Here is a 24,731-nt window from a genome sequence, read left to right on the forward strand (position 1 = left end):
ATTAAAATCCACTAATGAGTGAGTACATACCATATTCATATTTTTTATGTCTGGGTTATCTCACTCAGGATAGTGTTTTCTACTTCCATCCATATGTATTCAAAAATGTAAGATGTCTTTTTTTTTTAACAGCTGAGTACTACTCTAATGTGTATATGTTCCACTTTCTTTATCCATTCTTTTATTGAGGGCATCTAGATTGTTTCTAGGTTCTGGCTATTACAAATAATGTTGCTATGAACATAGTTGAAGAAATGCTTTTGTAGTATGATTGGGCATCTCTTGGGTATATTCCTAACAGTGGTATTGCTGGATCATGAGGTGGGTTGACTACCAATTTTCTGAGAAACCGCCATACTGATTTCCAAAATGTTTGCACATGTTTGCATTCCCACCAGCAATGGATTTTGTATGTTTTTTTTATTAATCTGTGGATGTCTGCTTTGTTACCGAGTATGTGATCAATTTACAAGAAGGTTGAGGAGCTGAAAAGAAGGTATATTCTTTCTTGTTTGGGTGGAATGTTCTATACATGTCTGTTAAGTCCATTTGATTCATTACATTTGTTAGTTCTCTTATTTCTCTGTTAAGTTTCTGGTTGACTTATCCATTGTTGAGAGAGGAGTGTTGAAATCTCCTATTATTAGTGTATGGGGTTTGATGTTGATTAGTGTTCTAGTAATGTTTCTTTTACATATGTGGGTGCTTTTATTTTAGGGGCATAGATATTCACGATTAAGACTTCATCTTGATGAACTATTCCTTTTATGAGAATAAAGTGTCCTTCTCTATATCTTCTGATTGATTTTTAGTTTGAAATCAATTTTGTTAGATACTAGGATAGCCACACCTGCTTGTTTCTTAGGTCCCTTTGATTGGGAAACCTTTTCCTAGCCGTTTACTCTGAGTTAGTATCTATCTTTGAGGTTGAGGTGTGTTTCTTGTAAACAGCAGAGTGCTGGATCCTGTTTTGATATTCATTTACTTGACCTGTGCATTTTAAATAGGTGAATTGAGGCCATTAATATTAAGCAATATGAATGACCAGTGGTTGTTAACTCTGGTTATCTTTTGGTGGTAGTCTTTGCATGTTTCCCTTCTTTGAGTTGTGTTGGTGGAGGGTTATCAGATGTCTGCTCTATTGTGGGTGTTGTTAGCTTCCTTGTGTCGAGGTTTTCCTTGTAGTATTTCTGTAAGGCTGGGTTTGTGGATATGTATTGTTTAAATCTGTTTTTGTCCTGGAATATCTTGTTTTCTCCATTGATGGTGACAGAAAGTTTTGCTGGATATTGTAGTCTTGACTTGCATTCATAGTCTCTTAGTGTCTGAAGCTCATCTATCCAGGACCTTCTGGCTTTCATGGTTTCCATTGAGAAGTCAGGTGTATTCTAATAGGTTTACCTTTATATATTACTTGACCTTTTTCCTCTGCAGCTCTTATTCTGTATGGTTTGTGTTTTGATTATTATATGGCAAGGCGATTTTTTTTGATTCAGTCTATTTGGTATTCTGTATGCTTCTTGTACCTTCATAGGAATATAATTTTTTAGGTTAGGAAAGTTTTCTTGTATAATTTTGTTGAATATGTTTTATAGGCCATTGAGCTGTAATTCTTTTTCTTCTACCACTATTATTCTTAGGTTTTTTTATGGTGTCCCAGATTTCCTGGATGTTTTGTGATAAGAATTTGTTGGATTTACTGTTTTCTTTGACCAATGAGTTTCTTTCTCTATAGTATCTTCAGAGCCTGAGATTCTTTCTTCTGTCTCTTGTATTCTGTTGGTTATGCTTGTCTCTGTAGTTCCTGTTCATTTACCCAGATTTTCCAAATCCAGACAGATCATTTTGTTTTTTCTTTATTACCTCCATTTTGGTCTTCAAGTCTTGAACTGTTTCCTTTACCTGTTTGATTGCTTATTCTTAATTTTCTTGGGTATCTTTAAGGGATTTATTAATATCTCCTAACTTTTTATTTGTCTTCTATTTCTTTCAGGGAGTTTTTCACTTCCTGTTTAAGGGTCTCCATCATTTTCATAAGGTTATGTTTGAAGGCCAAAGCCTTCTCTACATGTTCTTCCCACCTTATAATTGTAGCTTTATTCTTCGGATCATGTATCATCACATATTTGAGACCAAAGTCCAGCTACTCAGCAGTAACAGACAAATTCCTTTCTCTTTTCTATACGGTTCTGACCCCACTGTTTAATCCCATAATATACTATTTGAGAAACAAAGATGTTATGATTGCATTGAAAAAGTTTCTTTTGAGACGTTTTATATTATAATTTGCAAAACATGCTTGTTTTTTTATAAATTTTTTATTTTCTATAATTGTATTGTAAACATGTCATTGAATTACCTTATTCTCTTTTTCTTACACACTCCATGTAATATTACCCTTGCTCCATTAAATTTTCAATGTCCCTTTAAAAAATTATTTTTACATAGAAATTCATGTGCATAAAACACATAAACATTCCTCTTTTTTTATACAGTATTTCTGATTATTTTTCAACAACCTTGATTTTGAGTCATTTTTAAGGGTGCTCTTGTTTTTATGTTATGCAAATCCAACTCAGTGTTTAATGTCGAGCAATAGATTAATTCCAAATTTTAGTTCTTATTTATGTGCAATTAAAATTTCAAGAAAATTCTTGATTCCAAGAGTAACAATGGAGTTATTAAAGAATTTTTAGTTATTTTTATGATAGGGATCCAAAATAACTGCTCTATTTTCTATTTCATGAAAGTATTATGCAGATGTATGCTGTACTAGGTAGTTCAGTTTGAACTGGACACAAACTAGATGCAGTAAAGAGGAGGGAACCTCAGTTGAGGAAATGCCTCCATTGATTGAGCAAAAGGATTATTTAGTAATTAGTCAGTATTATTTCACGTGGTCAAACCATCAGAGTGAGGAACTGTGAATGGAGATTTAAATGCAGTGTATGGAATGTTGGAATTATTGTCTTGTGGGTAAAGTGACTGTTGATGTAATTTCTTCACCTTAGCCTATTTCTTTCTGCTACAAATATGCAATTCAACTCCCAGTTTATTACTATTTGATCATTTACTGGACACAATTTTACCTATGAATTTGCTTTTTACTGATTGCATCCTCTAGTTATGTGTGAAATCAGTCCCACTACCAAGTGTTTTCTCCTGTCTCCTATGTAAATGCAGGGATCAGCCTTCCTGCAATAATCTTTATTGACAGGCACTTTGTCAGTGTTTAGGGTCCATATAAAATATTTCTTCTAAGACATTCCCAGATATCTGAAGAGATAGAATTACTGTGTGCCCAAATTTGCAGATTCATTTATACTCAAATAGATAGAAAATACAAAGGTTTACTGGTTTTACCTCACTTGTAGGTAAAGAAGCAATGATCTAAAAGGAGCCTTGTGTTAAATGATTCCCAACTCCTCATGCTCATCTTCACCTCAGTTTACTGATGACTTTCATTCAGGAGATTTACTACTGTGCCTTAACCTTAAGAAAAACAATTGACCATCTACCCACAGCACAGAGGAAGACAAACCTCCACTGGCACCTCTGGTAACTTTGAGGCTTGGGTCTTTTCTTTGTTCCAATTGCTTAGAGTAAGTAAGTAAATGCTATAAACTTCAGATACAAAATGCCCTTAGATTTTGCAACACTGGGCAAAAGTGCTAATTGACAGTTGTCCATAAACTTTCTTGTCTGTGAGTTGGTCTGCCTGCAGGCTTTTGTTGGTCTTTGTAGCTGTGTAAGAACAAAGAGAGTTAAGAGAAGTTGGAGCAGAAGCATCCTAAAAATTAGCAGAGATAGGAAAACGAAAAAAGAAGAAAAAGAATGCAGCTGAGAAATGGAATTGTAATTAGAGTTGAGACAGGGAATGAGAGCTAAGAAATTATTGGCAGGACAAGAATTAGAATAAAGAAAAAGAAAGAACAATAAAAAGACAAGGTTAGAAAGGACAGATTGTGTGTAGATTTTATTGGCTTATAGTAGCATCTTTTTTGAACCTTGACGGTAAACTTTACTGGCACAAATTTTAAACTTTTCAATATTCTATGAGATCTGGATCTAAAGCATTTTCTCAATTGGCGAGGAACCACATTATTGTGTGTGGTGCCATCCATGGGATTCTCGTTGTCAGTTCTGTAAGAAAACAGACCAAATAAGCCACAGGAAACAATCCAGTACCAGCTGCCCTCCATGGCCTCTGCATTAGTTCCACCCTCCAGCTTCCTGCCCTATTTGAATTACTGCCATGACTACCTTTGATGATGAACATCATTGTGGAATTTAGACTGAATAAATCTTTTCTTCCACAATATACTTTATGGATAGGTTTTTTAGTCACTGCCATAGAAATCCTAATTTTGACAAATGTTTACTCCATTATAATGTGGAAATGAGTTAGCAATTAATAGGTAAAACTATACTATTAGTACTGTAATACATTTTGGTTAATAATTGCTTTGTAATTATATTAAAGAAAATTCAACATCCATTTGATGTAGGATTCTCCTCTGTATGCTGTGAATATTTTTAATTACCAGTGATTAACAAAGAAGCTTTTTTGGTCAATGGCTTAGCAGATTAAAGCCAGGCGAGAAATCCAAACACAGATAAAGTGAGAGAATAGGCATAGTCAAGGAGATGCCATGCAGATGCCGAAGGATAAAGATGCCCGGATCCTTTCCTGTAAGCCACAGCCTCATAGTGATACAGAGATAAATATAAATGGCGTAGTTTAAGATGTTAATAACTTAGCCAAAGAGTGTGCAATTAATATAGTTTCTGTATGATTATTTGGGTCTGGGCACCTCGGAATTGCATGAGCAGTCTTGGTCTACATCTAGTTTACATTACGTATATTTCATGTTAAAGACATCTTACTCTCTGATGAGTAGCCTGATGCCACACATGGGTTTAAACAATCTTTTATCAGATGAACTTGGTGGCACACACATTCAATTTCATCACTCCAGAGGCAGAGACAACTGGATCTCTGAGTTAATGGTCATCCTAGCATTCAGAGCAAGTTCCAGGATACCCTGGGTTACACAGAGAAACCCAGTCTTGAAACCCTCACTCCAAAAACATTTTTTCCTTAAAATATTCTTATCTTTTTTCTTTAATGCACATAATCAATGTATGTAGAAATATTTTTAATTGATTGCTTATATTTTGAAATGTGAAAAACATTGGCATTCCATGGAATTTTAGTATTAGCATATTTTTAAGATTTATCAAGAAATATCACTGGAAAACAGCATTTTCAAATGTATCTCAGTGGCTTTACAAGTTTTCTTCTGAGATGAAGACAACCCACTCTTTAGGCTAATGATTTTCTAAATATTACAAACCTCCTTCAGGAGAGCACACTTTATTCAGGTACGTTTTTGCATAGAATATCAGATCACACTAAAATAAATAATTGGATGATTAAATAAATAGGCATAACCCTAATATGCTAACTATAGCAATGACCAATTCATTCTTTTTATTTTTTGAATGTTTAGCATCTCAATTTTAAATTTTCATTTTCTTTTTTATTTCTACAATGTTTTTAATCTATGGATATATAATTTATTCTTATAGAACACAAACATGGTAACCAGAAGCTAGATAAAATCAGGAGACAAGAACTACAGGAGTGTTTGATAGGTGGTAGTAAGTTATAGCTTTGCAGAGCAGAGTGACTAGAGATAATGGTAGCATACTGTAAAGTTCAGACTATATCCTAAATAAGTAAATGATTATATTCATCTTTTAACATATATACTACATGTATTGTATTAAAATATTATTAAATTTCCAAGAAATAGGTACAAATTTTAGCTTATATGAGTTTTTATTTAATTATTTATGGAATAGTGAGAATGGAGAAAAGCTCCCAAGTTTAAAGAGAGTAAAGGACAGCTGGGTATATTTTTATAATCCATGTTCCCTTTAGCTTAAATTTTGCCTCTGAGGCCATCCTGGAAAATATAACAAGTTTCCGGCGGGCCAGAGCTATATACTAACATCCTGTATATAGTAGAATGTTGGTTTTAATAGACTCATGGAAATAGATCTCAATAGTGTTGAGTGCATTAAAATATAAATAAAACTTATTTGCAGGACATTTCATATTCTAATTATTTTTAAAAAAAGGACATTCATGATCCTAGAGAAGCTAAATAAGAAGGTGAACCCAAAGAAAAACATGTAGTTATCCTCCTGGATAATAGGAGTAGACAAGATTGCCTGGCAAATATTGGGAGCTCGGGGGTGGTGGTGGGATGGGTGTAAGGGGAGATGGGGAGAGAAAATTAAGAAGGGAAGGATGGGGAGAGCTTGGAGGAATGGGATGGTTGGGATGGAGGAAAGGTGGATATGGGAGCAGGGAAGTATATATCTTAATTAAGGGAGCCATTTTAGGGTTGGCAAGAGACTGGACTCTAGAGGAGTTCCCAGGTGTCCAAGATGTCCCCAGCTTGTTCCTTGGACAGCTGAAGATAGAAAGCCTGAAATGGCCCAATCCTATAGCCACTCTGATGAATATCTTGCATATCACCATAGAACCTTCATCTAGAGATGGATGGAGATAGAGACAGAGACCCACATTGGAGCACTGGAATGAGTTCCCAACGTCCAAATGAGGAGCAGAAGGACAGAGAACATGAGCAGGGAAGTCAGGACTGCGAGGGGTGCGTTCACCCACTGAGACAGTGGGGCTGATCTAATGGGAGCTCACCAAGGCCAGCTGGACTGGGACTAATGGAGCATGTGATCAAACCGGACTCTGAACGTGGCTGACAATGAGGGCTAACTGAGAAGCCAAGGACAATGGCACTGGGTTTTGATTCTACTGCATGCACTGGCCTTGTGGGAGCCTAGTGTGTTTGGATGCTCACATTCCTAGACCTGGATGGAGAGGGGAGGACCTTGGACTTCCCATGGGTCAGGGAACCCTGACTGCTCTTAGGACTGGAGAGGGAGGAAGAGGAAGAGGGAGGAAGGGGGGGGAATGGTAGGAGGGGAGGAGGTGGAAATTTTTAATAAATTAAAAAAAAGTAAGTGTTCGTATTACCAACCTAATCCTAAATAAGACATGGAAGAAATGAAAACCTGTGCTAAATGAAACATTTGTCAATGATTATACAAAATACCTCTGCTTTTAATTCCAGTACTAAGAAGACAGAAGGAGGTGAATCCCTGAGTTCAAGGCCAGTGCCTGTTCTACAGAGCAAATTCCAGGATTGCTGAGGATACATGAGAAACAGTGTCTTAAAAATAAAATAATAAATACAAAATACATGTGATGCTTTTGCAAATGATAACAACAAAGAGTTATCCAATGAAAAAATAATAAAACAGAAAATGAAGTTTTGTTACTAAAAAAATCTTATAACTATATTATAACTGGTCAAATGAGTTAGGTATATAATATCCTTAAAAGGGTGTGGAAATACCACTTTTATAGATTCAGTATAAATATATAGATGATATTAATATCAATGTTATGTTTATGAAGAAAGGATAAAAAATGAAGCTACTTTTATGCACTCATTACTATTATTGGTAGGGTCAATACAGACATATGAGTTGGATTGCTGCCCTTAAAGTAATAATCAATAACTATACAAAATTGTCTCCAGCAGCTTTTCATATTTTATTAAAAGGTATATGAGAAAACATATCATTTACCAATATTTATATAAATAAACTATTTCTGTCACCAGATAAAAAAAATAATGTAAAAAATAATGTCACAATTCCTGTGGCAAGCACAAGGGAACTTTGTATACAGTGAGATAATGCCAAAGAGAAGTTCTCCCTGTGTAGTGATATCTCATTATATGTCAATAAATAAAGCTTTCCTAAAGATTACAGAGTAAAACAGTTCCACTGTTAATGGTAAGAGGAAATGGTAACACATAACTATAATCCCAGTAACCACATCAGTTTGCCAAATAACCAAAAGGTTCATAACTTTAATACCAAAATCCCAGTCCTAGGATTTTATTTATTTATTTATTTATTTATTTATTTATTTATTTATTTTTATTTTTATTTTTTCGAGACAGGGTTTCTCTGTAGCTTTTGGTTCCTGTCCTGGAACTAGCTCTTCTAGACCAGGCTGGCCTCGAACTCACAGAGATCCACCTGCCTCTGCCTCCCGAGTGCTGGGATTAAAGGCGTGCGCCACCACCACCAGGCTAGAGATTTTAAAATAGGATACAGTACTCAGACAGTCTCAGTGTTAGATTCCTAAAGGCAGGATCACCATTTCCATACTGAGTTTGAAGTAAGAATCAGTGTTTGACTGTTTTGCTTTTCTGACTTTCAGTTTGATCCCCAAATTCTCTCTCTCTCTGTTTTATTAACCAAGGTTCATTTTGGTGCCCGCATTTTGGGGCATGAATTTACAAAAAAGCCATTTGCCTGAGATCCACCAGCCAAAGCCAGAGCTGGGATTAGAATTCTAGCTCTAGGAACTGGATCCCAAACCTAACTATCTGGGTTCAGGAAAACTAGTGATCCTAGTTTCCATCTGCTCTGGCTTGACTTTCATGAAAAGATGGAAAATACTCAGAGAATCTGAATACTTTATGTTTTTGAGCTGTCTTTAAATTGTTTGACTGCTGAGGAAGGAGCAACAACTGTGATTTCTAGATCCAAAAAGTGATACTATAAAAACCTATAGTCAGTAGTATAAAAGTATTCTGACATTTTGATAAAAGAAGAACATAAATTTGATTAATATCAGTTTCCCAGAAATTAATTATGAATAGTATCATAAAATTAATTGATGCACAGGAAAAATGTTCCCCAGGGGTTTGATGGTTCTTATTAAATAGCAATCCCTATCTGGAACCAAAATGATTATAGTGGAATCAGTGCAACTGCCTGAGGAAAGCAAGAGCATATAGAATACAAAAGATAAGATTTCCATTTACTTTCACTGCCGATTTCATGTGGATGTGTAGAGGTAAGATCAAGGGCTTTCCTTATACTTCTAGGTCAAGATGATCTTAAAATACCACAGATTAAGTCTTACTCTGAAAATGATCTACCCAGGTCTCACATAACTCTACTCTTCTGTATAATTGGAAGAAATTAACGAATCTAATGACACTTTCTAATGTTCTTTAACAGCACATTATAAGTATTTAGATATTTCTTATCCTAGCATTGGGAGTCAATTTGTGGTAATTTAAGTTAGATATTTGTCAAATTGTATTAATTATGCTGTTGGAAAAAGAACTCATTGCATATATATTGAAAGTGAGCACAGAGAAATTTAATAGTACAAGAGCATGAGATCATATGTATCTATCAATTTCTTATTTTATATTTTAGTTTATTGTATTTTTAATGGCTCTTTGCTTGTAGGCCTGTGGGCCACATGAATGTCTTGTGTCTGTGGAGGTTAAGAGATTATATCAGATTTCTTGAAGTTAACATTACAGATGCTAGTGAGTCACCTTGTGAGTTCTCAGAATGGAACCTAGGTCATCTGGAAGAGCAGTCTCTGGTATTAATGCTGATCCATAAATTCAGATTCTTCAATCTTGTAATTTAAATGAATCTAGAAGGCAAATGGAATGCTAGGATAGGAAATATCTAAATACTTACCATGTGCTATTAAGAAATTTAGAACTATTTAGAAAGTGTCATTAGATTTGTTGATTTCTTCCAATTATACAAAAGAAAAGCTAATTAATAATAGAGATTCATTTTATTTTGTCAGTTATTTTTGTTCATATTAATGTACATTGAACAATCACCAAGAGAGTTGGTGAAAGATCCAGTTTTTACATAAATACTAAAGAAGAGAAGTTAGACAAAACATACATATTTTATCAGTGAATAACATAACAGAAAATCTGCCATGAAAATGGAAATAAGATAGTTTTAAAGTAAAAAGTTAGATAAGAACCTTCTAGTGGTCATGTTTATAATAATTATCACAGTGAATGATTATACAAAGCAATATTATAAGAATTTTTTTATTTTTTCAAGACAGGGTTTCTCTTTAGCATGGAGCCTGTCCTGGCACTAGCTCTTGTAGACCAGGCTGGCCTAGAACTCACAGAGATTTGCCTGCCTCTGCCTCCCAAGTGCTGGAATTAAAGGCATGCACCACCACTGCCCGGCAAAAATTTTTATATAATAAAAATTTGCTTCAAGAAAATTGACATTGGCAGATTTTTTTTTCATTTTTCATTTTAATGTGATTTCTTTTTGCTTTCTTTTTTCCTTGTCTTTCCTAATTTCTATGGGTATGCATGCTTGCAGAGTTCAGGTTTTGATGTAAGGAATAATTCACAATTGCTTTTCTACTTAACTTGCTGACTTATGATGTCACAAAGAATCCCAGAACTCAATGAGATGGCTAGTCTAGACATCAGCTTAGTGTAGACCCTGTCTGTCTTTAAATCATGGAATCTTACTAGGGCTTTCCCAACCACTAGGCATTATCTTGAGTTTATGGAGTTGTGAACTCTGCTCTTAAAGGTAGCAAGCTCAAAACTGAAAGTTGCAACCATATAACCCTGGATTTAACTTTCTTTGTACTCAATGTAACAACCTGTGGAATTCACAAAGAAAGATATAAGAGCTTCTTTTGAATAAGAGTTAAAAAAAAATCTTCAAATAAAATCTTTGGATTTACAAACTTTGTATTGATAAAAATGAAGGAAAGGTAATTTACAAACACAAAAACAAAAAAAAGATTGTACTAAATTCTCACTAATTAACTATTAACAATGGGCTACTTTACTGTACAACCCGTAGCTCTGTTTGCAAGGTTTAAGTGGCCCTCTGCAAACTGAGAGTCACTCTGCATGCTGAGGGTCAGCTTTTAGATATCTCCCAGTCACTCATGACCAGCAACTGATGTGATCTAAGTTATCGTTTAAATGAAAGAATGTATGTGACTTTTTGGTTGTGCATTGTCTCATACTCTTCCCTGCTTTGCAAAACTGGCCATATTAGGGGATTAGAGAGCTTTGATAAACACCATCAGGAATGCCATTGTCTTTTGTTTTTTAAGTAATTTATATCTGAGTTTCATCTCAAGATTGTAAAAATTCTTTTGTTCATGTCTGATGTTTGCTTCATCAGACAAAGGAGAGTTTGGAAACTGTCCATGGCTACAGCTACAAAAGCCCGTCTCTACCTGTGGTCACAGTTGTAGTTAATAAGCTTTGTGTACCCCAAGGAGATTTTTTTTTCTTTTTCTGGAATAAGTTTGCTTCTAGCTTAATAGAAAAACAAAGGAGAAGTACAAAGATATAATTTCCCTACAGTGTTCCTCTATTTATAATGTATGCATATCAAAACCTTGTTGAAATATAGCTGAGTATAGTAAAATAAATCTTATGTCATGGGCTTATTTTAACTACATACTTAGTGCTTTTTGAATGTTAAAAATTTTATGCTGTAGTTAAAAAGCAAAATTATCATAAATTATGTTTAAAAACACATAAATATATTCATTCATCTCATCCAGCCAACATAAGACATTTGTGGACTTGAAAAATAAATGCACCAAACATATGGAAATTGTTTTATCTACAGATGAAGAGGAAAGTAAACTAGAATATTCAAATATTACAATTAGAGAATTCATTCTCTTAGGATTTTCTGATGTTCCCTATCTCCATTGGATGCTTTTTGGTATATTTTTGTTCATGTATTTGACTACTCTTCTCTGCAATAGCATTATAATACTAATAACAAGAACTGACCCTGCTCTACAGACACCTATGTATTTTTTTCTTAGCAACTTATCTTTTGTAGAAATCTGCTACGTAACAGTCACCATCCCGAGGATGCTCACGGATCTTTGTACACAGAAAGGCACTATTCCATTGTTTTCCTGTGCTTTACAACTCTGTCTTGTCATCATGTTTGGAGGAATGGAGTGCCTCCTACTTACAGTCATGGCCTATGACCGTTATGTGGCCATTTGTAATCCTCTGAACTATCCACTAATCATGAACAGTAAGATCTCTGTGCAGCTTGTGGCTGCTTGCTGGGTCAGTATCATTCCAGTTGTGACTGGGCAAACTTATCAAATTTTCTCTTTGCCTTATTGTGGATCTAACAAAATTAATCACTTTTTTTTGTGACATCCCCCCTATACTTAAGCTTGTTTGTGGAGACACATTTGTGAATAATTTAGCAATCTATGTTGCTGCAGTGGCCTTTATCATGGTTCCATTTCTGTTGATCATTGCCTCCTATAGCAAGATTCTCTGCAACATTCTAAATCTGTCATCTGCTGGAGGAAGGTCTAAAGCCTTCTCTACTTGCTCATCACATCTTATAGTTGTGGTATTGTTTTATGGAACAGCTATTATAACATATGTAATACCAAAATCAAATCAATCAGAAAGCATGGGGAAGCTGCTGTCTCTTTTCTACACCGTTTTCATTCCACTGTTGAATCCAATCATATATACACTGAGAAATAAGGACATCATGGTAGCACTGAAAAAATTACAAACTAAGTTATCAATATATGGGACCACATAAAATTACAAAAATGGATTTCTTATATGTTTTGCATGTATATGCAGCCCAGCAGAATTGTCGAATTCATTTCTGAATGTTCAACTATTATAATTAATATTATGTAAGTACTCATGTCAAGTGAAATTTGTTTGATGAAATTTGAAGTTCTGTAAACGGAAACTGTACTTTTATTTCCTGACCACCCTGACCCGAATAATCAAACAGAAATTACATTAATTTCAACACTATTTGGCAAATGGCTCATCGTATCCCTGCATAGCTCTTATATCTTAAGGTACCCCTGTAATAGGAAACTGTGCATTCTTTCCTGGCTTCCCATTCTCAAACAGATACACAAAAACTGTATTAATTACAGCTTTTCTTGGTTAATGGCTCAGGTGCATTTCTAGATAGCTCTCACATCTTAAATGAGTCAATTTCTATTAATTTGTGTATTGCTGTGAGGCTGGGGCTTTCTTGTAAGACTCTGGTGTCCTCCTTTCCTAGCTACGTGGCATCTCCCTGACTCCTCCTGTTTGCCTTCTTTTTCACTGCTTGGATTTCCTGCCTTACTATATTCTGACCTGCTGTAGGCCAAAGCAGATACTTTCTTAACCAATGGTAATAAAACATATTCAGAGCATACAGAATGAGTCTCCACATCATAACCCATTTCTATTAATAAATGTATCACCACAAGGCTGTGGCTCACTGGTAAGGTTCTGGCATCCTTGGCCTTCGTCAGCTATAAGGTATCTCCTTGATTCTGCCTACTTTCTGTATATATCTGTGTTCAGATTTTCTCCCTGGCCTTAGTCTGCTAAGCCATTGGCCAAAACAGCTTTATTCATCCACCAATAAAAACAAAATATATACAGAAGGATATCCCACTTCATATAACATTTTCTGTTTAATTAGAAATGAAAGCTTTAACTTTGACACAGTAAAATTACATATGCAAAACAGTGATTAAACAAGAATCAAAGTTACAATATTTAGTCCATTTACATTTAGCAAATTAAGTAAAACTCTATCATCTATCCTATTTTTGTGACTCTAAAGTTTTATGTTTAATTCATCATAACTAAGGAAAACAAAAATTATAACTATCTGGTATTCAACTCCATCAACGATCCCAGAAGTGTATAATATTACCTAAACAAGAAGTACATTGTAAGCAACTTCCAATATTCTAGAAATGACGCAGACATCTCACTGCCTGGACAGTCTCCCAAAGTTCTTTTTTAATTTTGGGGTATCCGTCTTCAGTCTATAGACCCGTAATATCTGGCAAACTTTTCAATGAAGCAGGAAACTTGAAGATTTGTTCTGCCTTATACTGGAAAAGTTCATCAGTTGCTTTCTTCTGTATTTAGCAGAGTGTCTGACATTTTCTTCTGTGAAGCAGGAATTCTGAAGGACCATCACATTTTTTGGAAAGTTCAGCAGTCACTTTTCTATGGGTTCTATACGCCTAGTCTACGCAGCATACCGTCATACAGTCTAGGCAAGAACAGCTTCTTGCCCAAAGGGCTCGACTTGTTACCTTGAAGACAAATTCCATAATAAGTTTCTTCGATGTCCATTCACTTCTCTGAAATAATTGGTGCAGACAGAAGAAGAAATGTCTCATTGTTGAAAAAAAAGTCTAAGTTCTTAAAATATTTTAAATGCTGTATTCTGTAGGTCTTTGAGATGTTTGAAGAATTTCTATCCATTTTAAATATATCTCTATACATCTAGAAACCCTAACTAACATGACTGAGCATTTGATTGTTATAGGTGACTATCTATTAATTCATAATTTTAATTATATATCACATTTTAATGAATTATAATAAACATAATACCTTAAACAAGAGTTAGGTATTTGTATCAATAGACCAACATCCATACTAATGTAAAGTGTTTATCTCTAAATAATATCCCCCTTCCTTCTCCACAATCTCAGATACTCCATTTCATATTCAAATATTTTTTCAACTGCAAGAAGTCAATTGCCTGCTGCCCTGTGCCCTCTGACAGGTCCCTCCCCTCTTCCTGATGTTGGCGGTGACCCTCAAGGTACAGAGACAGGGCATGCAATGGGGTGAAGGATTGCTTGAATCCCACTTCCCCCCAACTTGAGCACCCCTCCACCCTTGTGTTTGTACACCGCTGTCCCAACTCTTATCACTCACACTGGCCAGTCATGCTCTCCCTGAACCCCATGGGTGGGTTCTAGGCCAGGTTCCCCTAATGGTTCTGATGCCACCATCCTGTGTCCACTCACACAGAGGCCATGGCTCCATGAGTGAACACAAGGCTCCCAGCACCAAGGCAGTGCGCCATCGCCACCCTGGGATTGTGAGGGCTCAGGCAGCTGGGTGCTTTGTGCAAATCTGCAAGCAGCCTGAAGCTCCTGCACCCCCCCCCATGCCCAGGCCCCTGCCGCCTCCCAAGGAGTGTTCCTCAGTCCTGGGCGCTGTGCAGACCCCTCTACCAACTTGGGGCTCCCAGTCAAATGGTCAGGAGGTCAGGCGGTGGGCACTCAGTGCCCACTGTTCCCCAAAGGCTTTGCCCGTTTCCAAGTTCTGGTACCACCGAGGCGGTCCGCCCTGCAGAGTCAGCCCGTTTCAGCTGTTCTGCTCTTGCTGCCTTTCTTGCAAAGAGGCATGCTGCTAGTAAGGTGAGCATCCAAACTGCCTAGGCTCCCACAAAACCAATAGGTGCAGTAGGATCAAAAACCCATTGCCATTGTTCTTGAGTTCTCAGTAGTCCTCATTGTCCAAGGACTACTACAACTACATTGTTCAGCTAGACCGGTTTTATCCCAGGCTTTTTCAGACCCAGGCCAGCTGGCCTTGGTGAGCTCCCGATAGAACATCCCCATTGTCTCAGTGTGTGGGTGCACCCCTCGCGGGCCTGAGTTCCTTGCTCGTGCTCTCTCTCCTTGTGCTCCTGACAGGGCAGGGAACCCTGATTGCTCTTTGGGCTGACAAGGGAGGGGAACTTGACTGGGGGAGGGGGAGAGAAATGGGAGGCGGCGGTGGGGAAGAGACAGAAATCATAAATAAATAAATAAATAAATAAATAAATAAATAAATAAATAAATAAAGAGGCATGCTGCTATCTTTCCCTTTGCCCCATATTCAAGCTCTCTGTCCAGGTAGTGAGTAAGAGAAAGTGAAAGAAATCATCTGTACCATAGCCTTAGTTCACTAGAAACATGAGTAAAGATAAACACAAACATCACAAAAGACCGAGGGCACAGGTAGAGAGTTTGCTCCAGTAAGACAAGAAAAAAATTAAAAAACAGTGACAGATTGGCATTCTCAAGTGGGAGAAACCCTGCTGGCTCAACTCAATTATGACAGAACAGCCCAGATTTGAGGCGCTCTCTCATCCTTGATCAAATATAAACCTTGAGGGATTCCTCCATAGGGTGTTGGGACTCGAACCCACATTCTCCCTCCACAGGGAGGTGAGATTCAAACCCATGGTCTCCCTCCAAAAGGAGATGAAACTTGAACCCATTATCTCTCTCCACGGGGTCCATAATGTCTTTTGGATCATCTGTGGCCTTAGCAACCCCTAACACCTCCGCTGGCTGGCTCAGCAGCCCAATTGGGACTGTAACCAACTTTGCATCTGACTGTAACCACTTTACATATTTTGTGTGCTTCAGGAAATGAAAGGACCAACATGAGCCCCAAAACCAGGCAAAGACAAACAAAGAAAGCCGGAAGGTAACTTTCTTCCGGCTGTGGTCAGGCAGCCTTGGGATATCCGGGATAAGCTCTCAAAGGGTATGCCATGACACAGGACACCCAAACAAGACCACCACAGAACCAGTGTCATATGCAGTCACATTGGGGTTTTTTGATTACAAGTTAACTAACTCAGAATATAATCCAACACTCTGACACAGCGGGTGTGGGAGAACACCTCTCAGGGCTTCAGGGTAAGGGCTTTTAAAGGGAAAAAGAACAAACAGGGTGGCACAAGCCTTGGCATTTTGGGGTTTTGTAAAAGTATGCAATTTCTTAATTCTTTGGTTGGGGTATAGGGAAATTTCAAACAGTGACTGTCAGCAGACAAGAATTTTAAAACAGCAGTTAATCATATACCAACAAGGACATTTGAATCAAGCAGTTGTTTAGATACCCTGTTGGGTCACTTTGACCAGGAATGGCACAGTTTCTTGGAAACATTTATGACTTTACTGAACTACATTCACCCCCCCCCCCTAGTTATGTTCTGTCTAAAATGGAATTTGTTCTGCCACCTAGAAAATCAGGTTCGGGTTTTCACACATGCATATGTACTTGGGAGTGGCTAGTACAATTCTGGTGAGCTCCTTATTGGAGAAAGTTAGTTAAGAAAGGAATTAAATCATCAGGAGTTTCTAGAGAGGATGGTTGGTGTGCTGTACTACACTTTTAGGTGATAGATAAAAGCTAAAATGTTTATTTTCAGTAAAATTATGAATAGGACATGAATTGTATTTTAAATTATTGTGTACTTTTTTTTCTTCTCTGAGCATGAACAGAATCAGGTAACCAAGCAACCTGTATAAACAGTCAGGTGGAAGCCATGACTCTTAATAAAATTAGCACAGACACCAGATGCTGCAGTTTCTATGGGCCTAGTCTGGAGTGAGACTTACTGCTCTAAGGGAAGAAGAAACCAGTGCTCTAAATTTTCAGTTCCAGGATCTGCTGTCCTCAGCCGCTCTGACTGTGGGTGCTGTGGGTCTTTCTCTGGGTTGCAGTTAATTCTCTCCTCTGTAGTCCTTGAGGGGAAAACACAAGCCCTAAATTTCCCGAATTAAAGCACCTGTAGGCTGAGGTGAAAGTAAGTGCAAGGAGTACAACCTGGGATTAAACCAGAGCAGCAGCTTGGGCAGGTATGATTCTATGTCCTTGAGTATCTGTGAAAGTTAAGTGGGATGCACCATGCCGGGACCCAAACACCTGCTGATGAAGATAACTGCAGGAAGGCAGAACTCTGCGATTATCTAGGAGAGGAGAAGAAGGCCTGGCAGTGCAAACTCTTTCCACAAATAGTTCTGAACATTCATTTTCAAATATGTAACAAAAAGAGAGTTTAGCTACACTGAAAAATTTACAGCAATGGGCAGCCACTTATTTACAAAGCAGTAATTCCAAAAAGCTTTATTTTTTGGTTTAGCCTTTACCCGAACCCTGGGTTCAGATAAGTCACTCATAAAAGCAATTACTGAGCAATTACTTTATAAAATTGTGGCTTGTAGCAGGATACCGGAGGACTAGAAATAAATCACGAATTTTCTGAAGGTGTTAGTAAGGATGCAATAGAATCCAAGGATAATAACTCCAGTGGTCTACCTAAGATTAGTTGATCAGTCATAAAATATTCAAGAAGTGGAAGAGACTGAAAATCAGAAAGGAAAGGGAAAAAAACACTAATAAAAGAATTCAGGCTTTGGCTGCATAGATTTTTTTGCATAAAACTTTTTTTTTAACTTAAAACAATCTTTTTTTCCATTTTATGTAACAATTCCATTTTCCACTTCCTTTCTTCCCCCTTTCCCACACCTTCTCCTTACCCAGGCCCCTATATACTATTCAGAGGGTAAGCTTTCTCGTGGGGAGTCAATAGAGTATGGTGTATCAATTGGAGGCAGGACCAAGGCCCTCCCCCCATATCTACATTGATGAATGCATTTCTCCAAAGAAAATGAGTTTCAAAATGCCAGTTCAAGCACTAGGGATGCATCCTGGTCCTACTGCCAATGATCCCACAGACTTCCTCTGCTACACAATTGTCATTCTCATTCAGTGGGCCTAGTTTGGTCCTATGTAGCTTCCCCTACTGTTGTGAACTCCCACTACCTCAGGTCAGGTGTTTCTGAGGGTATCCCCATCATGGTCTTGACCCCTTTGCTCTTATTAATACTCCTCCTTTTCTTCAACTGTTTTCTGGGAGCTTGACCCATTGCTTAGTTGTGAATCTCTGCAACTGCTTATAATCATTTGATTGAAAAATTTATTTTATTATAGTTAAGGTAAATTTCAGTTTGATTACTTTGGAAGGCTAGTTCAGAACCCCTAAGATAGACATACATGCGTTACCCTGAGAAGGGAAAATAGACAAGATCTCCTGAGAATATCAAGAGTGTAGATGGGGAGAAGAGAGGGCAGAAGGGGAAGGAGAATGGAGGAAGAGATTAGGGAGGAGAACATGAGGGAACTACATGTCTAAGATGAAGGAAGAACAGGGGAAAGAGCAAGGAAAGATTTATCTTAATTGAGGGAGTAATTATGGGGCTAGAAAGAAAATTGGAACTAGGGAAATCTGCAGGAATCAACAAGGATGACTCCAGTTAAGACCCTAAACAACAGTAGAGAGGGGACCTGAAATGCAAAAGACTTCTTGATGAGCAAAAGAATTAACTTAAAAGCATGAGACTGCTTAAAAATTATATGTTGCATAATTCACATGGAGTTTCCAGGAGCCATACTAATCATGTCCCTAGGGATTATACTGTCAGGTAACGCATTGCCACAAAACTCTCCTAGAATTCACGGAGGAAATTGTTCCTTGAGCAGCTGAGGAGAGGACACCTGAACTGGCCCTATACTATAACCACACTGATGAATATCTTGCATATCACCATAGAACCTTCATCTGGCGATGGATGGAGATAGAGACAGAGACCCACATTGAAGTACTGGACTGAGCTCCCAAGGTCCCAATGAGGAGCAGAAGGACAGAGAACATGAGCAAGGAAGTCAGGACCGTGAGGGGTGCGCCCACCCACTGTAACAGTGGAGCTGATCTAATGGGAGTTCACCAAGGCCAGCTGGACTGGGATTGATGGAGCATGTGATCAAACCAGACTCTCTGAACGTGGATGACAATGAGTGGTGACTGTGAAGCCAAGGACAATGACACTGGGTTTTGATTTTACTCCATGTACTGGCTTTGTGGGAACCTAGTCTGTTTGGATCCTCACCTTCCGAGACCTGGATGGAAGGGGAAGGTCTTTAGACTTACCACCGGACAGGGAACCCTGACTGCTCTTTGGACTAAAGAGGGAGGGGGAGGAGGGCATGGGGTTAGGGAGAGGGAAATGGGAGGAGAGGAGGAGGTGAAAATTTGTAATAATAATAAAATAAAATAAATAAAAAACAATAATCCAAATGTTTTAATTGTCAAATTGTTGATAAACTGAGTACTTTAGGGAGCACAGAAAGAAAGATTTCAACCGGTAGATCAGTTCCACTATCATGTGTGGGAGGAGGGGGACGGAAATGGGAAACGGGGAGGAGGTGGAAATTATTTTTTCAACAACAACAACAAAAAAAAAAGATTTCAACCGGGAAGAACACATCAACCAGATGTCCAGCAACAAGTTGACAGTCATGAAAGCATATGTTCATGGAACATCTTATAGAATCAACAGAACATGCTGAGAATATATGTTATATACAAATACATATATGAACGTGATGCCAATTATTATAAAAAGAGGTCATAAATTTGAAGGGAACAAATGTGACATATATGGTTGCTGTAATATGAGCAGCGGGGCTGCGTCCCCAGCACCTGGCCACCCGCATAGCTAGCTTATGCCCCGAAATAATTACACGGAAACTGTATTCTTTTAAACACTGCCTGGCCCATTACTTTTAGCCTCTTAACCCATTTCTAATATCTATGCAGCACCACGAGGTGTGCTTACCAGGAAAGATCTTAACCTGCGTCTGTCTGGAGTGGGAGAATTATGGCGACTCCTGACTCAGCTTCTTTCTCCCAGTTTTCTGTTCTGTTTACTCCACCCACCTAAGGGTTGGCCTATCAAGGGGCCTGGGCAGTTTCTTTATTAATAAGAAATCACTCCCACAGCATATGGTGGCATTTGGAGGAAGAAGTAGGAAGGAAAAAAATTAGAATTTCAAAATAAATGTTTATAAAATGATCATATTTGTAAATTATGTATCGATTCTAAATCTGTTAAAGTGATATTTGCATTTTACTGAAGAAAATAATTACTATGATCATGAAATTGATATTCATGATCTAATGTCTGATTAAGTGCTTCTTACCCTAAAAGGAAACTATATAATCTGTAGTAACTGAATCTGCTCCACAATAAACACCTACCAAAGCTTCCAGAAGAAAATAGAATGGAACTAAAGGAATTTGTTTTGGAATTTTCTGATATTTCTCAGGTCCAGTGATTTCTTTGCGGACTGTGCATTTTCAAATATTACACTATACTATTGGGCAACAGTACCACTGTGCTAATCACAACAATGCTCCTTACCATAGCTACTTTTTTAGAGATATGTTATATATTAATTACTCTTCCTAGTAGGGTCTTCAACCTTGAGACTTAGAGAAGAATCATCTCTTTCATTGGCTGTGCTGCACAAATGTACTTCACTCTCATTCTGTGGCCCACCGAGTGCATTCCCCTGACTGTGAAAATATATGACCATTATGTAGGCATTTTCAGTCTTCTCTACTATTCTATAGTCAGAAGTCACACTCTGTGTATGTACTCCTAGCTTGTGGTTGGATCTTGGATCAGGGAAATTCCAATAAAGGTAGGGCCAGCATCACAAACTTTATATTATTTTGTTGGTGTGGGAAGACCTTCATATATGTGTTGCTTTTGTTGCTTAATGAATAAAGATTCTGCCTTAGCCTGTGATAGGGCAGAATAGAATGAGGTGGGAAAACTAGACTGAATGTTGGAAGAAAGAAAGCAGAGTCAAAGAGAAGTCATGTGGCCACCAGAGGGGAAATACGCAAGCTGCCAGTTTGAAACTTGCCAGTAGACCTTGAGCTTCATAGTAAAGTATAAAATATAAAATAATGGAAATGGGTTAATTCTAGATGTAAGAATTACCTAGTAATGAGCTTAAGCTATTAGCCAAAGTATTGCAAATAATAAAGTTTCTGTGTGAATATTTCAGAGTTTGGCTGGTCGGAAAAATGAACAAGTAGCCTCATTACAACATTGTGTGGTTCCTAATGCATCAACCACTTCTGTGATTCTCTTGCTAATTTACCCTGCTAGAGATGACATATACATGAATGAGGTTGTAGTTTTCCTAGATGCAGTATTATTTTGCTTGGTTTAGTTTCTGTTACCATTTATATCCTATTACAAAATTCTGACTGAGTTATTATCTAGCTAAATGATTCACTAGAACATTATTGATCTGTAGCTGTTAACTTTACTTTTACATGTCCATAATAAAATTTCAAGAATTATTTATTTTACAAAGATAGCTATTCAAAATTAAACTTTACCTGTAATGTTGAAAATAATTTGCCTGTAGATCTATGTATGAAATATTTATCACAAATTCCAATTCATTCTATGTCACATTTTATCTAACTCTGTATAATATTTGTTATCAAAACAGAACTTCTGATATGATAAATTGTCTAAGATAGAAAGTCATACTTTGCTATATAATTTATTGGAAATAATATCATTTACTTCCATGAATAGTGACAGCAATATTTGCAATGACACCGGCAGACTGACAGTGGACTGAAGTAAAATAATAAGTGCTCATTCTTATACAGATTAGAGTTCTGTCTAAATATGACTTACCGAATGAATCACTTACCATAAAAAGTCCTAGGCTTTGTCCTATTAATTTATATCATGGGTTTAAAACCTTAACAATGACTTTGCACATCCAGGAAATTTTCTCATCATGTAGTGATTTCAAACCCCTAACTGTACTCACTTTGGTGCATATAGTTATTTTTCTGCTTTTTATTAAGTATAGTAGACAGAGTCATATTTTATGTATGTATACAAGTAATCCATATTGTGGGAAATCATGGTTATGTAAATAAATAATACTGAAATGTAGCCATCCATTTTAACAATCAATAGAATAATTCTATGAACAGAGATAAATACTTTTCCAGTGAGTGATGACAAAGCATGAATCACCTCAGATATATTTCTTGAGTCTAAGCGAAATATAGTAAATTAGTAAATGTGGACACAGGATTTACTTTTCTTCTTTAAATATGTCTTTTGTACATATATATGTGTGTGCATGTGTGTGTGTGTGTGTTTGTGTGTGTCTGTGTATATGTATGAAACTGAGTGACTACATAGTTTTAAGAAGGAGCTAAAAGACTGAGAAACTAGATAAGCGGCAAAATTCTTCCGTTATATGCATCTGTCATTAAGATCTATTCAAAATACTTCAAAAAGAGGAAAATAATTCTAATTATTATGGTTACCACTTTATTATGTTTCTGCTGTCAGAACTTGCATTTCTTAATAACCGCACACAAAACATAAAGGTTAAGGGTATGTAGGATCGATAGCCCAAGGCTATCATTCCCCTGATTTATTCATTTCATTATTACTTTAAACTCCCTGAGTAGCAAGAATTTTGTTTCATTCAGTTAAAAAGTAACATGGGAAAGGAATTTTTCCCTAGAGTAGTGAGGATCTCCCACTGAAATTTTTGTGTGTCTTCCTCCAATAGAATATATACTAGAAGATGCCCAGTCTAACACTAAACAAATCCTTCAACACAGTTCAACTAATTTCTTCATCAGTTCTGAAATTTATCAATCAATAAATGTAAGAATGCTATATGGTTAAGTCCAAAATGATACTCTTGAACTACTTTTGACAAATGTCAAATTTATTTGTGCTTTTATTTTTTTTTAATATCAACATTCTAGTAGAATCACACGAAGTAATGAAATGATCAAGGACTTATCATTACTTCAGATGGACTTTTTGCTGTTTAATATTTGACATTAATTACATAAATGAAAATACATTTTGTAAAAGGAGGATGAGGAAAATTGTTATCATTGATATTGTTATCTTATGTGCTAATATGTATCACACCATTTTATTTTTGGACAGATATGTTTAAATGTATCTGTATTAAATCTGGAGTTCCAACCGCATAGCAGATGATCAAAATGTTGATGAATATGATTGAAATTTCTTAGTAACCTACTCTTACCCAAAGTGTTCCTAACTGTTCATGATAAATTAATCTAGAAAAATTAACATATTTCCTTTGGGCTTTAAAGAGCTGAACGTTTTTATTTCCCATCTTCAATTTTATTCAAACATTTTTTCATAAAATTAAAAGTGCTAGGTGTACTCTAATTGATTTTAAGTGTTCCTGTTAATATCACAGCAATAGGTACATTAACAGAAATCAGTGTTTCGAAAAAGATGCAAGTTAAATTAAGGTAAGGTGCATGAAACCAATATGCCCACACCTACCTGAGATGCCTACTGATTTTCTCCTTCCTACTGTAATTTCTCACTTCTAATGGTATCCAAAAATATTTTCAAGTTGTTATAAACATAGTAGCAGACATGTTACGATCCATTTGAAGACATTTATGCAACGTTTATACTAAGGAAATAGGTCAGGTTAAAGTGTTGTTTGACAGGCATGAATCCCTGCATTAGAGCAGAACAACAAACAAAAATATGAGAATTTAAGAACATCTTGAATCATACAATTGCATTAACTTTTTCTTTTTTTGTAGTTTTAGATGTTAAAACTCATAAAGGTGAGCAAAATTACTTGTTCTTTTAAGGTGTAAAAGTGAGACTTCCTCACCTAAAACCAAGCAAAATATCAGAGAAATTTAATAAAGGAAGAAATAAAATTCTAGAGATGTCGAGGAAGTGGGTCTGTTCATCCGGCTATTTTTTTTCTTTTGAATATCTTCACAACTTTGTTGAGTCCAACGTAGAGATGTGTTCTATTACTTAAAGAGTAATGAGAGGCGAAAACTATAAGAAGGGGCACATTGTGGGAAGAACAAGGTGATATTTTATATGTGGCATTGTCTGATGGAAGCAGTTTTTGAGGAAAATGTTTGTCTGAACAAACTCAGAAAACACAATACTTTCTAGTCCTTAACGAAATGGATGAAATTTTTTAACATTGTATTCTACAATCAGGTATATGTTCAATTAGGTGGTTGAATTTTATTATTTATTATATATTATTATATTTTATTATTGAGTGTAGAAAAATGGAAACTTCTGTGTTGTACATTTGTGACTGTAAGTCACAATCTCAAGATGTGAGTACTTCCTACTTGTTTCTGTTCCTTAAATTTTCAGTAAATTCATTCTCATCTTTTAATAATTGCTTTTAGTTAATATTCAATATGAAAATGTAGAATATTAAATAAATTATAATTTTACATTCCTATACTCAGAAAATTATTAG

General features: G+C 36.5%; 1 pseudogene; it reads left to right on the forward strand.

Moving 5' to 3' along the window:
- Positions 1-11,540: 11,540 nt before the first annotated feature.
- On the forward strand, positions 11,541-12,522 carry LOC126497730 (olfactory receptor 10AG1-like; annotated as a pseudogene).
- The last annotated feature ends 12,209 nt before the right edge of the window (positions 12,523-24,731 follow it).

The sequence above is a fragment of the Alexandromys fortis genome, unplaced genomic scaffold, assembly GCF_014885135.2.
Source record: "Alexandromys fortis isolate MF-2015 unplaced genomic scaffold, M_Fortis_MF-2015_v1.1 scaffold_23, whole genome shotgun sequence".
NCBI classification, from domain to species: Eukaryota; Metazoa; Chordata; class Mammalia; order Rodentia; family Cricetidae; genus Alexandromys; species Alexandromys fortis.